We start from the raw sequence: 16,070 nt of genomic DNA on the forward strand, positions 1-16,070 counted from the left end.
AGGCACATTGAGTAGAAAACTATTCCTAGATCCTTTGGTGTTAAAGCTGCAAAGCTAATGGAGAGATTTACTTACACAAATTGGGGAGCAGAAGGGGTAGAGTTGTCCCCTGTTCTAAGACTATAAGATCAATAATCAGTTATATGAAAAATGAGTTAGTCTGGTCAAGGTTCCTGCCTCATAGCAATCAATATCCTAATAAAAGGGCTCACAAATACGTTGTGCAAATTTTATCACCAGTTTATTTCCTGCTGAGAAGTTTCTGACACCTTACTGTCTGGAGATCAAACTTCTGTACACAGACAGGTGTCCCTCAGAGAATACTTTTCTCTCCTACACTAAATTACGTCCTTTGACTACTCCCTTTTTGATGTATATTCATTCCCACTTGGGGTAAATTAGTTATTATAGAAACATGGAAGTCACTGGCTTGTTGAAAGCCACAAAGATAATGGGGTACTATGGGTTGAATTGTGTACCCCCAAGATTCATTTGTTGAAGTCCTACCGGTAGTATCTCAGAATATGACCTTATTCTCTGTTGCCGATATAATTAGCTAAGTTAGGATGACTCATACTACAGTAGTGTGAACCCCTATTCTAATATGAACTGGTGCCCTTTTAGGAAGTGCCCTTAAAGGAAGGGGAATTTGAACATAAAAATGCACAAAGGGAGAACACCATGTGAAGATTTAAACAGAGATCAAATGATACTTCTACAAGGCAAGAAACCACCGAAGATTGCCAGGAAACCATACGAAGTTAGGAAACAAGCCTGGGGCAGATTTCTTCTCAACCCTCAGAAGCAACCAACCGTGCCAACACCTTGAGCTTGGACTTCTAGTCTCCAGAACAATAGACAATGAATTCTTTAAGCCACCCATTCTGTGGTTCTTTTCTTTCTCTCTCTTCCCCCCATTTCTCTCTCTCTTTTTAATGTAGATTAAGAGGTTTATTTCAAAGAATTGACTTACATAATTGTAGGGACTGGTGAGTCTGAAATCTGTACGCAGTGCAGCACACTAGAAACTCAAGCAGGAGCTGACCCTTGAGGCCCCTATGGTTTTTATTAGAGCAGCCCTAGCAGAGTAATACAAGAGGTATGATTCTTGGCACACAGTGTTTTCAGAAATAAATAAGACCTAATAGTGACTGCAGGACTGAAGCTATGTTTTAGAACCTATATACCCAGGGGTGCCTGGGTGGCTCAGTTGGTTGAGCATCTGACTCTTGGTTTCAGCTTGGGTCATGATCTCATGGTCTTGGATTCAAGCCTCATATCGGGGTCCACAGTCAACATGGACTCTGCTTGAGTTTCTCTCCCTCTGTCCCTCCCCCTGTGTGCTCTCTCTCTCAAATAAATAAATCTTAAAAAAAAAAAAAAAAAAAGAACCCATACACCAGGTGCCCAGCCCTCTTTCTTTGTTCTCTTTTCCCCATTATTGGCTGACCTGATATATGGCCAAACTAGTCTAATAGATAAGGTCAGGAGCCCCATCAGTCCTTTCACTCTCCACCTCTGCCAACTCATTGAGGGTAATAGTACTTTTAGGTCAAGATTGCATGAAGGGGCAAGCATAGCATCCATACACAGTGCTCATCATATGTGTGCTCTGTTTCTTCTTGGGTGTAATCATCAGTGTGAATATTTTGGACTTGTCTACACAAGTCTTTCTGCCTAACAATGTATTTTCAGACAAGACACATTATCCTGTTTTTCCCATTCCCTCACTGCCACCACGCCTTGGGCAAGACGCGACCCATCCCAGAGTCTCAGTTTCCTCATCCATAAAATGATGGAATCAATAAAAAGTACGTATTTTTAAATAAGACTCAATGGACTGGGCGCCTGGGTGGCTCAGTTGGTTAAGCGACTGCCTTCGGCTCAGGTCATGATCCTGGAGTCCCTGGATCGAGTGCCGCATCGGGCTCCCTGCTCGGCAGGGAGTCTGCTTCTCCCTCTGACCCTCCCCCCTCTCATGTGCTCTCTCTCATTCGCTCTCTCTCAAATAAATAAATAAAATCTTCAAAAAAAAAAAAATAAGACTCAATGGACTAACATTGACTTATCCTCTCGTTTCAACCACCCTAGATTTCAGAGTCTAGCAATCCAGCTAAAAAGAAAAAAAAGTCTAAAAACAGGCATTTTTTTTTAAAGATTTTATTTATTTATTTGAGAGAGAGAATGAGATAGAGAGAGCATGAGAGGGGGGAGGGTCAGAGGGAGAAGCAGACTCCCTGCAGAGCAGGGAGCCCGATGCGGGACTCGATCCCGGGACTCCAGGATCATGACCTGAGCCGAAGGCAGTCGCTTAACCAACTGAGCCACCCAGGCGCCCACTTTTTTTTTTTTTTAATTTGAGAAAGAGAGAGAGCGTGCATGAGTTGGGGGAGGGGCAGAGGGAGAGGAAGAAGCAGACTCCCTGCTGAGCAAGGAGGCTGCAGTGGGTCTTGATCCCAGGACCCTGAGATCATGACCCGAGCCAAAGGCAGATACTTAACCGACTGAGCCGCCCAGGTGCCCCTAAAAATAGATACTTTTAAGTTCAGAGTTGGTCCTCATGATGACAGTCTTTCAAAATCTCAATAGATTGGAAATATTAAGACGATTAACAACAACCAAAACAAAATACTTTTGAATTTCTCTTATGTTTCAAAAGCCAAAATAACCCAAGATCCAAGTTCTAGAACATGTAGCCCCCACTACTACAGTATGAAAAGTGTGTGAAATAACACAAAGCTGTGTTGTTCAAACTCTTAGAATTCCTGAGGCAGTTGCTGTAAATAAGAGGCAGGTAATCACCTTAATTCTCTTGGGTCATCTGTACCTGCATGAAAGCCAGGAAAGCAGAACCTTATTTCAAGATGGCGAGGTGGCAGGACCAGCATGGCAAAACCTTAACTCGTGGGAAATGGCACATCAAGAAGATGGAATGCCATTTCTTGCTAACGGGACTTATTACGGAGTACTATAGTCCCCCAGCACCCTCCATCCACGGTTTCACTTCCTCTGGGTTCAGTTACCCATGGTCAACTGCAGCCCAGAAGAGGATGGTCCTCCTTCTGATAAACGTTGGGAAGGCCGATAGTAGCCTAATGCTAGGGCACAGCACCGACGTCATTCCCCTGACTTCGTCTTATCATGTAGGCATTCTATCATCTCACATCATCACAGTACAATGAGATATTTTGAAAGAGAGGGAGAGAGAAAGAGACAACATTCACGTGACTTTTATTGCAGTATATGGTTATAATTGTTCTGGTTATTGTTGTTAATCTCTTAGTGTGCCTGATTTATAAATTAAACTTTATCATAGACATGTAGGTATAGGAAAAAACGATACATATAGGGTTTGGTACAATCTACGCTTTCAGGCATCCACTGAGGGTCTTGGAACTTATCCCCCCACCCCCCCCCACCCCACAGTGGATAAGGGACGACTACTGCATTCCTCTTCAACTCAAGCAAATAAATACTGGGGAATATATTTGGGAAAGTGTAGCTCATCACCCTGGCTCCTGCAGGAGTGGAATCCTGACACACAGCAGGTCATTGTCAGGAAGGGTTGCCCAGCCTCTTCCCAGAAAACCCTTGGGGCTATAGCAATGGCATTTGGCACTCAGCACTAACATTTCTTTGAAACTAATAATACTTTTTTGTAATCCTCTGAGTCAGTGACCGTGGGACTGCAAATCAGATAATGAAGCACGATGTGGGGAGTTCATTTTAATGGTTCACCCACTGAGCACAGAAGGTAGAGACAGTTCAGTCTCCCAAGTCATGCCTGCATTTCACAAAGCTTTCAATGCTCACTCAGCATGAGTTGATCAAGAATACAGTTTGCTCAACATTAGAGCCCAATAAAATACCTAGCAGATGACAATGTGATTTCCTATGCAGAGACTGATAATCTTCTCTGTTCTCCATGTTCTTTCATTTATCATTGCTACCCTGCCTATCTCCAAGAAGGATCTGGAGTGTATATTCACATGCAATTAAAGGAATGAAGTGCATGAAAAACTCCTCTTGGTTGTTCCTGGAGGTTGTAAATGCAGATTATAGGACCGTGGAGATGGGGCATTAAGTAAAAAATTATTGATAATTGCTGGATCTGTTCCCTTTTAAAGACAATTACTCCTCTTAATCACTTAGTAGAACTTGGCATTTACTCAGATTCATTTTTCTTCCAGCTATAATTTATAGGAGAGGTAACTCAGTGAAACTCAACCGAGGAACTAATTTTATATTTTCCCCTGCAATATGTTGTAATTAATAGGTTTTTTCCTTTTTTCCCGAAGATCCAATATTCTATTGCTGGCCAGACTGTAGTTTGTAAATTCTTAAGTGCCCAGGATTGCCCTATAAAAGTCATACAACTGATGAAGGAGCAGAAGGCAAGCTGAGGACAAAGCAGAAGTTGACACCCCACAACTCCAGCGCTCACAACCCCGGTGCAGTAGCTCTTTCTGCCCACGGGTCCTGTCTCCGTGCTTTAATAAACCACCATTTTGCACCAAAGATGTCTCAAGAATTCTTTCTTGGTCGTTGGCCCCGGACCTCACCCCACCGAACTTAACAACAATGGGGTTTCACGATGTCCAGCCAAAGTTGTCAGACATCTGGGTTGGGATTCCAGGTCACAGTGAAAGGGCCCTTTGGGGTGCCATAGACTAAGAAATATTCCCTAGAATGAAGGCTTGTTTCTTCTCAGTGCCTGCCACATGTGAATGAGTAAGTACTTCCCTGACTTGAACACAAAATCCAATAAATTGTATGGATTCAGCTGGTGAGATAAAGCAGTATGTTCAGGCACCAACATTTTTTCTGTGGATACCAAATTTTTAAAAAATTTTTTTATTAAGTAAGCTCTACCCCCAATAACCCCAAGATCAAGAGTCGCATGCTCCACTGACTAAGCCAGTCAGGCACCCCAACCAAACTGTTTTTTAAGGGAATAAAAACTAATTGTAAATATACATGATAGGTTGTTGTAAAGTACATTATCTCCGTATGGGTGTTAAGGATAATGAGTTTAGTTTGAGTTCCAAATATATGAAATGGGTTTTAACTTGAAAAGCAAGAAGGATGACTATGGGGCAAAGGATGGATTTTATTTTTTTTAATATTGTATTCATTTATGAGAGAGCGGGGTGAGGGGCAGAGGAGATGGAGAAGCAGACTCCCCGCTGAGCAGGGAGCCCAACGCGGTTTGATCCCAGGACCCTGGGACCATGACCTGAGCTGAAGGCTGATGCTTAACTGACTGAGCCACCCAGGTACCCCAAGGATGGATTTTAGATCCAAAGTTGATGCAGTGGTGTTTCTCCTTTACAACCTTTCCCTTGTTAATGGCTTTGATGACAGACAAGGCTACAGGACCTAAGGGAATATTATGAAGAACTGAAAAGGATGGACATTTGGTTTATGACCAGCAAGAAATGCAAAAGCCTTGAAAAAGCTATTGTGTCCTGGTCGGCAATGTGTTTCTTAGTACACAGAAACAGGCAGGTGCTTCACAGCATGCTCTAAAAATCAGGTTTTGGAGGAAAAGAACTACACAAATGTCTCTGATGGGTTCTAAGTTTACTAGCAATATACAATAATGGGGGCAGGAAATATTTTTGAGGAAGGAATGTCCAAAATAACATTCCCACCACAAAATCCTTTGTGGGAAAAGGCAAGGTATGAATATAATAAATATATCCTAATAATCTTTTTCAATACACAAAATCAAAACTAAAAGTCAGGCTGGAGTTCTGGGCGAGAGAGTGGGTTGCACACATCCATCCATTTTTTCTCCCTTCCCACTAAAACTGGAATAAAGGTTTTTACAAGAACAGCACAAAAGATAAATCCTTAAACTTGAAGAGAACAAGAGAGGAGACAACACAATAAAAATCTGGAAGTTGGAAAACAGATGGACAAGTTGTCAGTGGCGTGGCATGCAGCCAAACCCTAAGCTGGCAGTGGAAAAAGCTGAGAAGCGACCTTTATACCACAGATTTCTCAAAAGCTCAGAAACTGGAAAGGCCAGTATCTCCTGAAATCGGGGTAAGGACTGACTAAAATACAGAGGATTGGGTGAAAGGCGTTTGAGATGAGCTAAATGGGTCCTTTTCCAAGTCTGCTGGGCAGTCATCTGCAAGTTAATTTCTCAGTAAAGTGAGGGAAAAAAGGCATTTTTCAGACATGCAAAGGCTCAAATAGTTTATCTTCCATGTATGCATCCTTTCTAAGGAAGCCACTGGAGGATAATGCTCCATCAGAGCAAAGGAACAGACCGAGAAAAAGGCCATGACTCCCAGGAAACAGGGGATCCAGTACAGGAAGGAACAAGGGGAACCTTGGGCTGGTTACAACTCACCAGCCCTAGAGGGTAAGCACCTGACATTTAAGAAGATTCAGACATGTGTAACTAAGGAAAGCGTAGGGCTCTGAATCTGTATCCACCCATGAGAATAAGGAAGCTAAGTTCTATCGGTAAGATCCACAAAGATGGTGAAATATGGCTGAGAGTGAATAAGAAGTAACGACGAGGATGTGTGCAATGCGGATGCTTGTGTTGAAGCTTGATGACTGTCTCAATATTCTGGCAAGAACTTTCTGATCTTCATAGACTTTATATTGGAATAAAATATCAATTTACCTGAACAAGAAGAATTCTCAACCACACGCATTCTATGCAAGAGTATCTCTGGAAGGGATCCCAATAAGCTGGTACCAATAGTTGTCTTGGGAGAGAGATTTGGCAGGCTGGGGAGAAGAAGGAGTACAGAAGGCCATTTTACTGTTTGATTTTTGTTGTCGTTGTTGTTCCTCTTGATATTTGTATGATGTGCATGAATTACTTATTCAAAATAACGAGATAAAATCTTTTTTTTTTTTTTTTTAGATTTTATTTATTTGACAGAGAGAGGCACAGTGAGAGAGGGAACACAAACAGGGGGAGTGGGAGAGGGAGAAGCAGGCTTCCCACCGAGCAGGGAGCCCAATGTGGGGCTCGATCCCAGGACCCTGAGATCATGACCTGAGCCGAAGGCAGACGCTTAACGACTGAGCCACCCAGGCGCCCCAATGAGATAAAATCTAAAAAAAAAAATCATGCTTGTCGCTATTCATCACTTTATTGGAATTTCTGCCAATAAGAATTCTTGAGGGCACGATTACAAAATCACCTGCCAGGTTACTTTAGTATTTCCCACAAATTCTAATACGAGCCTTTCATTCTAGCTGTGTCACCAAGGTGGGCGGGATATTCAATTCAATGAATTTGGTAAGTGGGCGACACTAAACAGAAAGCATTTTCTGCTGCTGGTTCTGCCCCTAGAGAAATCTGTGAATCTGGAGGTTCACAGAATTTCTGTTCCTGCTCTTTGGCTTACTAATGTTGTAACCTTGCACAAGTGACAAGCTGTCCAAGCCACCATCCTCCTCTAGCGTAAGGGTGATCTGAGAACATGAAGCTACGACACGGATGAAAGCAGCCAGCACAGTGCCTGGGGCGGGGCGGAGACCCTTTTAAAGCATCAGCGGGATCCAAAGGAGTACTTTCTTTCTTTCTTTTTTTTTTTAAGATTTTATTTATTTATTTGACAGAGAGAGACACAGCGAGAGAGGGAACACAAGCAGGGGGAGTGGGAGAGGGAGAAGCAGGCTTCCCGCTGAGCAGGGAGCCCGATGCGGGGCTCGATCCCAGGGCCCCGGGATCATGACCTGAGCCCAAGGCAGACGCTTAACGACTGAGCCACCCAGGTGCCCCCAAAGGAGTAATTTTAACAGGTGCCATGATCTTCCTCTCTGCCATTCTTTCCTTTAACTTGGAAAATTTGGAAAATAGGATCCTTCCCGTGCCTCAGGAATTTCCCTGGCAGTCTAATAAGCTTTACTACTAAGACGGAAATAATAATAACTCCATCCCATTTAAAGGTGGTTTTTAACTGATTAATATTTGCCCCTCAAAGGAGAACAGAGTGAATGGGAGTGTGGCGGGAGCCTCCAAGGATGGCTCCCTGTGATCCCCAAGTTCAGGGCAGTGCGTCACCCCCTCCTGCAGTGTACCACCCCCGGTCTGTGTGACCGATAGGATGTCACCTCTGAGATTAGGCTGGAGGCACTTCAGCTTCGAACTTGGGCTCTCTCCCCGTCGTATATCACACACTCTGGGGGAAGCCGTGTCACTGATGCTCGGCCCTATGGAAGCCCTCCGCTGGTGAGTGAGGGAGAGAAGCCTCCTCTGGCCCACAGCCACCTGAGTGAGCTCAGGGGCAGGTGCCCAGCCCTACTCCAGGCTTCAGAGCCTGCAGCTCCTGCGGACATCACTGAGCCACGATAACACCGCCAAGATAAGAATGTTAACTTTAATGCGTTACCACGAGCTAATCCTCAGACCTTCTTCAGGCTTTTCCCAATCATTCCAGCAAGACCTTTCCAACAAAAAAAATGAAGCCCTTGAAACCGTGTGTTGCATTTAGTTCTTTCGATCTAAGAAAGTGCCTCAGCCCTTTACTTTCATCATTTTGATTATTTTCCTTTCATATTTTTGAAGCCTACAGGCTGGTTATTTGGTAGAATGTCCCTCAACGTGGGTTCATCTGACGCTTCGTCATTAGATTCAGAACAAGCATTTTTGGCAAGAATATCACAGAAATAATGCTATATTCTTCTCACTGCATTTTTCTGGGTGGTGCATGATTTAGGTGGTATCTGCCAGGCTTTTTTACTGAAAGGCCGGTCTTCCCACTGTAATTTGTAAGTCTGTTATGGGAAAGTACTTTGCTTAGTATAATACCCTCTAGATCCATTCATGTTGTTGTAAACGGCAAGATTTCATTCTTTTTTATGGCTAATACTCTACTGTGTATATTTTGTGTTTGTGTGTGTATGCATATGCCATATTTTCTTTATCCATTCGTCTATGGATGGACCCTTGGGTTGCTTCCTTATCTTGGCTACTGTAAATAATGTTGCAACAAACAAAAGTGTGGTAGGAAGGCACATTTTTTTTAAAGTAGGCTCTACACTCAACATATGGCTTGAACTCATGACCCTGAGATCAAGAGTCGCACGCTCCACTGACTGAGGCAGCTAGGCGCCCCGAGTACTTTGAACTATGTAAATATCCCAATCCCTATCAGATGTTTAATTAATTCATTTTTAACTTGATTTATGGATTCCTATTTTATTCAATGATTACTATAATCAGTACTATAATTACTTATTTTAAAACTCAAAGTATCCCGTATTTGTGTAGTAGGAGCCCTTTCAAGCTGGCTTCTGTGCCATTTTGAGCATGTCCTTACTTTCTGGCACAACAAAGTGCTCTGGACTCATCTTGTACTTTCCCTGCCCTTGCCCTGGATTCAGCCATTACTCCTTGGAGCCCTGGTTCCTGTTCGTGGAGAATGGTGTTCAGAAGCCAAGATCTGGGCACTAGGTACACTCATGGCTACCAAGGTCTTCAGTGCTCCCAGGTCCTCTTAATGAACACAGTTAGGGAATATATGTATTTCTGATATATTTACTTCTCTATTTATTTCTATATTGGAAAACTTGAGTTTACACCACTGGTAGCCAGCCTCCAAGATGGTCCTCCATGACCCTGCCTCCTGGGATTCATGCCCTTGTCAGAAAGGCACAGAGACTATAAGAAATGAAAAGAGGTCATTGGACATCCAAAATTCTACTGGCAGAAAACAGGCTGAGACAATCACACAGCTGCAAACACATACTACCTTTCATGAAAAAAGAAGGATGACCCAGAGGGAAGAGCCAAGAGCAATGGAGAGTCACTCCAGGGCAGGGATAGGACTAAGTCCCAGTCAATGAGCGTCCAACATTTTCTTGGCTGCATTTCAAACTGCCTGGACCACTGACTGCTGTGTACCTCCCATTTTCCCCCTTATGAGTTGCTGTACGGCGGCTATCCTCTGCTGATCTCACCATTGTACATCGGTGTGTGTGCTTTGGGGGTGGGAGTGCTGATAACTGGTTTCTTCAGTTCAGGAGACAAAGGAACTGTGTTTGAAGAGCCTTGTCTGCACCTGGATGACAAAAGCATGGACTTTGAGCTGGTGCTATAATGGGATGAAATTTGGGGAAGAGGGGTGGGCATATTTTGCATGTGGGATGGACATGAATCATTGGAGACTAGAGGGTAGATGATGATAGGCAGCCTCCAGGATGGTCCGCATTCTTAACCTTGTGTAATTCCCACCCATTGCATGTGGGCTGCACTTAGTGACTGGCTTCTAATGAACAGAATAAGTCAGCAGTGACCCTGTGTCACTGAGACTAGGTCATAGGAGACCATGTGGCACTGCTTTGGTTCTTAGATCACCCACTGTAGGGGGAAGCCAGCTGCCATGCTGGGAGCAGTGCTACGGAGAGGGCCACATGATGAAGAGCGAATCCCCTGGCCAACAGCCACATAAGTGAGCTTGAAAGCCCCAGTCAATCCTTGCTAACTGTGACCCTTGCTAACACCATGACTGTAACCTTGTGAGAACCCTGGGCCAGTACCACCAGCTAAGAGGTTCCCGCATTTCTGACCCACAGGAATTATGGGATAATAAATATGTATTGTTGGAAACTAAGTTTGGGGGTAATTTTGAGGCAACAATAAGTAACTAATACAGGGGTGCCTGGCTGGCTGAGTCAGAAGAGCATGCAAGTCTTGATCTTGGGGTCAGGAGTTTGAGCCCCACGGTGGGTGTAGAGATGACTTAAATAAATAAAACTTAAAAAGATAACGAATACACTCCAATATATCCAATTTCAGTCCATCACTATGGGGTTCCTGCAATGGACAGATCTAGAAATGTCTATTTTTTAAAATCAGGAATTAATTATTAATAATTCCAAATTAAATTTACATTATAGAATTTTTCTGAATGTCTTTGATATATTTGTATCTTTCTACTTATATTAAAATATCAGTTTTATTAAGATTAATATATTTACTTACTTGCTTTATCTAACAATGTACATAAAGTAGTTTCAATTTACAATAACAATATTGCTAATTATAATAAAACTGAGTGAAGTTTAAGGTTTATTTGCAGTTCCCTTTGTCCTTGGACTATACCCACTGAGCATATACAGTCAACATAATGGATTCAAAAGTCACTTGAAATTGCCCTATGACCCAGCAATTCCACTCTTAGGTATATATCCAAAAGAAATGAAAACAGAAACTCAAACAGTGGTACATGAATGTTCACAGCAGCACTATTCACAATAGCCAAAAATGCAAAGAACCCAAATGTCCATCAAGAGATGAATGGATAAACAAAACGTCATCTATCTTGTAATTTGTTGGATGTGTAAGCAACGTCCTCCTGGGTCATGACGTGTACTTTTGTCCCAGGAACAGGCTGAGATATGACCCTACTTATGGTAACAGGTGGTGGTTGTCTGGGGGAAAATGAGCATCTCTTTAATGTGCCCCAGGTGGGTATCCAAGGGCTCTCAGGCAAAGGGAGGATAGTCTCCTCAGATATGGGAGCTGGGGAAGATAATTCCACTGGCATGCGAGGCTCAGAGTGATACAGGGGTTCAAGAGTCTCAGTTTCATCTAGGTCCAACCACATGTCCCCATTCTAAGTTTCAGGATCCTATCCTTTCCCAATGAGTGTCCTAACTCTCACATAAGAAATTGCAAGACTGGGGGCACCTGGGTGGCTCAGTGGTTAAGCTTCTGCCTTTGGCTCAGGTCACGATCCCGGGGTCCTGGGATCAAGCCCTACATTGGGCTCCCTGCTTGGCAGGAAGCCTGCTTCTCCCTCTCCCACTCCCCCTGCTTGTGTTCCCTCTCTTGCTGTGTCTCTCTCTGTCAAATGAATAAATAAAATCTTAAAAAAAAAAAAAATCGCAAGACTGTGGATTCAACTTGCTGTAAACCCAGCAATACACAGTTTCCTTTGCACTTGCTTTTCAACAATGCCAGCCCCGTGGCTACGAGAAACGAGCGAGTTTTTGAGGGCTATCATAAAAGCTGTCGAGTTCTCAGACCCTGAGCTGAGAGTTGAAGAATCCAGGCTTGCCATTTTCTCTCTAGATGATCCAGTGTTGCGCACAGGAAAACCCACCCGCCCCACAGTCCTTGCGCTCACCGTTACTGCCACACCGCTCAGGTGGGTTCCCAAGGCACTTTTTTCAGTTGTCATTCCATCACAATCCACCACAGACAACAGCTTCACCAATTGTGACAGCACTGCTGTCCTGCTTTCCATTGGCAAGGCGCTCAGCACGGCACTCAAGTCCACGCTCCATCCAACCAGTTCCCAAATCCCATCATTGTGGCTCTACCTCCTGGTACTGCTTAAGGCACCAACTTGGTATCCTCAGAGTCCAGGGAGCAGAAGGCACAGAGTAATTTGGCCAGGGAAGGTTTAATAGAAAGAATTTGTAACTAGAGGTGATTACATACTAAGAAGAGACAGAAAACATACTCTCGACAAATGACGTGGGGCTGAAAGAGATGTCTGAGGAAGAAACAAACGTGGGGGTAGGAACAGGCTCTTCCCAAGACTGTACTCGACATTTCACTGGAGAAGGTCTGGTTGCAGCCCACTGGGTTGCCCTGGACCAGAGCTGGACTACAGTTACCAACCTGCGCCGGGGAACCACGGGCTTGTAGTGGCAAGCAGGACACCTCCGCCAAAGAGCAGATGGGCAGAACCTGGTGGGCAGCGAACCTTGGGCCAAGAATGGCAAGCAGGAAACTCCCCTCTAGGGTGCAGGTGTACTGAAGCGCGTACGCAGGGCATTGCCAGCTGCAACTTGTAAACAGGAAAAACTGAGTCACCTGCCATGCAAGTAAGGCAGACACTCACCGGAACCTGGAAGAAATCCCCTTCCTCCGGCAGTGCCCCTCCAGCGCCCTCTATCGACAAAGATTAACATCATGCCAGGTGGCAAATGGAGACTCCAGCTCCATCACCACAGAGCAAGGCAAGGAGGGTGGATTTGGAGCTGAGTCAGTAAATTGATCATAATGGAGTGATTGTAAGTGAAAACGCAAGATGCAGAACGGTGTGCACGATGTGCTATCTTTTGTGGAGGAAAGGCTGGGAAATTATGTATCTGCGTAATTCTGCACAACAAAACACTGGAATGATATACCTAGAAATTAGTAAAAACAGTTAACTATGGAACAGTTCGGAGTGAAGTAAGGATGGAGGGAATGGTGATGGAAGCAAGATTTTCTGAAAATTGATGTGGTTTTGACTTTTGAACCATGTATTTTATATGTCCAAAAATAGAACTAAGCCAAAAAAGTAAAACAAACAAACAAACAAACAAAAACAGCGCAAACCCTAACTGGTTTTGCCATATAGCCACCATCACCAAGGAGCAGCTGACCTAATTCAGAGGTGCAATGGCTTCCTGAAAGTTACAGAGCCAGTCGGGGGACACTACCTTGGAAAGACAGGTTCTGTGCTATGGGATGCAGGACATATTTTGAACCAGACTCCACGACATGGTGGCATCTCCTCCGTGGTCAGAACACACAGGTGCGGACATGAAGGCACAGAAGGGGTGGACGGCCACTCTCACTGTTATACCTAGAACCCTTGCACAGAAATGTTACTTTCTGTCCAGGCAACTTTGAGCTCTGCTGATTTGGGGGTCTTCACTCCCAAGGAGGAAATGCTTCCACCAAAGGAAAGAGAGCAGATTCTGCTAAATAGCAAGATGAGATTTTCACCCGGCCATTTGGGGCTCCTTATTGCCACTGAACCAACAGGAAGCAAAAGGGTTTATTCCACTGCCTAGAGGGATCATCCCCAATTACCCAGGGGGACTTTTGAGCTGCTGCTACACAATGGGGCAAGAAGGATTATGTGTGCAACCCAAGGGGTTCCCTGGGGTACCTCCTAGCAATGCTGAATCTAAAACAGGTAGGACACTTGAAGACTCAGGCCATCTGGGAAGGATGGCCTGTTATTCCACTCTGACCAGCTGAAATTTTGCCTGAGGGCAGGGGAAACATGGAATGGGTAACAGAAGAAGGAGCCATTGATACCAACTGCAGCCTCATGATCAATTTCAAAAATGAGGACTGTGGTAGCCTCGTGCATTTTCCTTTTCCTTGTCCTATGTAGGTGTTTGTTGGCTTATGCTGTTTCCGTCTTCTCTCTCCTCCTTCCCATTTTTTTCAATTTATATGCAAGTTGTTGGAGGTTAACTTTGCAATTTTGTCTTTAGGTAACAGATGCTCAGGGAGGCTTTGATGATCTGAGGGTCATTAGTATGGCCCACGATGGGTACAAGGACTGCTCAGGAGGTACGGCTCCTCATTCTGGGGAGAAGGTGACAAACTTCTTCCGTCCTCTGAAGCGTGGCTGTATCTTGATAGGCAGAAACACAGAGCTGTTTTGTTGTGCGGAAGGCCAAATGTGTGTAGGAAGATGCACACGGAAGCGGCGTAGCCAAAGGGGGTGGACCATGGTAGTTCTTGATTTCTTGTCTGTCAGCTCCGAATCTCCTCTTCATTCCTTGTTCTGTGATAGTGGAGATGGACTTTGTAACCGTTCTCCTTTTCCAGTTAGCAGTAGATGACATCGGGGTGGGGTGCTGCGGGAGGAAGAGGCGTACCCTCTTGAATCTCACTGGCAGGGGATCTCCTGCCTGCTGGCCTCAGCCTGGTGACTGGGCCCGCTCAGGCCTGGAGCAACCCACCACGCTTCACCACCATTTGGTGGGTGGTAACCACCTCTCCAATGAGATTGAGCCATGGCACCACAAGAATTGCCCAGCCAACCCTTAGCCTCATGAGAAACATACATTGTTGCGGTTATTTTAAACCCCTACATTTTGGGCATGTTTTGCAGCAAAAGCTAACTGACCCACCATTAAATTTTGAAGTCATTTCCCCAGCGATTTGTGATGCCATCTTTATTATATACTAAATTTCCACATAAGGGTCTGCTTCTGGACTTTCCATCCTGTTCATCTGGTCTGATTATTCACATACCAATGCCATATATTTAATCATGGACTTGTTACAGTAGGCTTTAAAACCTGGTCATACCACTAAGGCTAAAAACAAAACAATGAAGATTATCCAGGACATTCTTGTCTTCTTTAAATATGAACTTTATTTATTTTTTAAAAGATTTTATTTATTTGTTTGACACAGAGGGAGAGAGAGCACAAGCAGGGGGAGTGGCAGGCAGAGGGAGAGGGAGAAGCAGGCTCCCCACCGAGCAGGGAACCCCGATGCGGGGCTTGACCCCAAGACTCCAGGATCATGACCTGAGCTGAAGGCAGACACTTAACTGACTAAGCTTAAAATATGAAGTTTAAAATAAATTTTCTAGCTCCACATTTTTTAAAGGAGTATTGACATCCTTATGTTAAACTGTGTTATTAAAGAAGGTGGAATGGGGGCACCTGGGTGGCTCAGTCAGTTGAGCGTCAGATTCTTGGTTTTGGCTCAGGTCATGATCTCAGGGTCATGGGACTGAGCCGTGTCCAGCTCGGAGCTCAGCACAGTCTGCTTCAGATCCTCTGCCTCTCCCCTGCCCTTCCCCCCGCTTTTGCACGTTCTTTCTCGCAAATAAATAAATAAAATCTTAAAAAAGAAGAATGTGGAATGTTTTCAATTTGTTTGACTCCAGATTTTTGTTTTGATTATTTTAATCTTTTCCTCACATATATTTTGATTATTTCTTAAGTTACTCCCAGGCATTTAAAAAATTATCCTGAACATGTATTTTCCCCCATTTTTTATTCTGATTTTTAATTTTTTTTTATTAAGTAAACTCTATGCCCAACATGGGGCTCGAACTCATGACCCCAGGATCAAGAGTTGCATGCTCCACTGACTGAGCCAGCCAGGTGCCCCTTGTTCTGATTTTTAAAATATGTATGTGGCTCTTGATCCTATTAACTTTATATCCAATCATCTTGCTAAGTTTCCTTATTTACAGTTTTTTCCTATAAATAGAAATAATTTAACTCTTTCTTTCCAATTCTCAGGACTCTAACTGTATTTGATTGTGGTGGCTAAAACCTTCACTAAAACATTAAGCAGAAGTGAAGAAGGCAGTCGCTTAACCAACTAA

The sequence above is a fragment of the Halichoerus grypus genome, chromosome 1 (genome assembly GCF_964656455.1).
Source record: "Halichoerus grypus chromosome 1, mHalGry1.hap1.1, whole genome shotgun sequence".
Lineage (NCBI taxonomy): Eukaryota > Metazoa > Chordata > Mammalia > Carnivora > Phocidae > Halichoerus > Halichoerus grypus.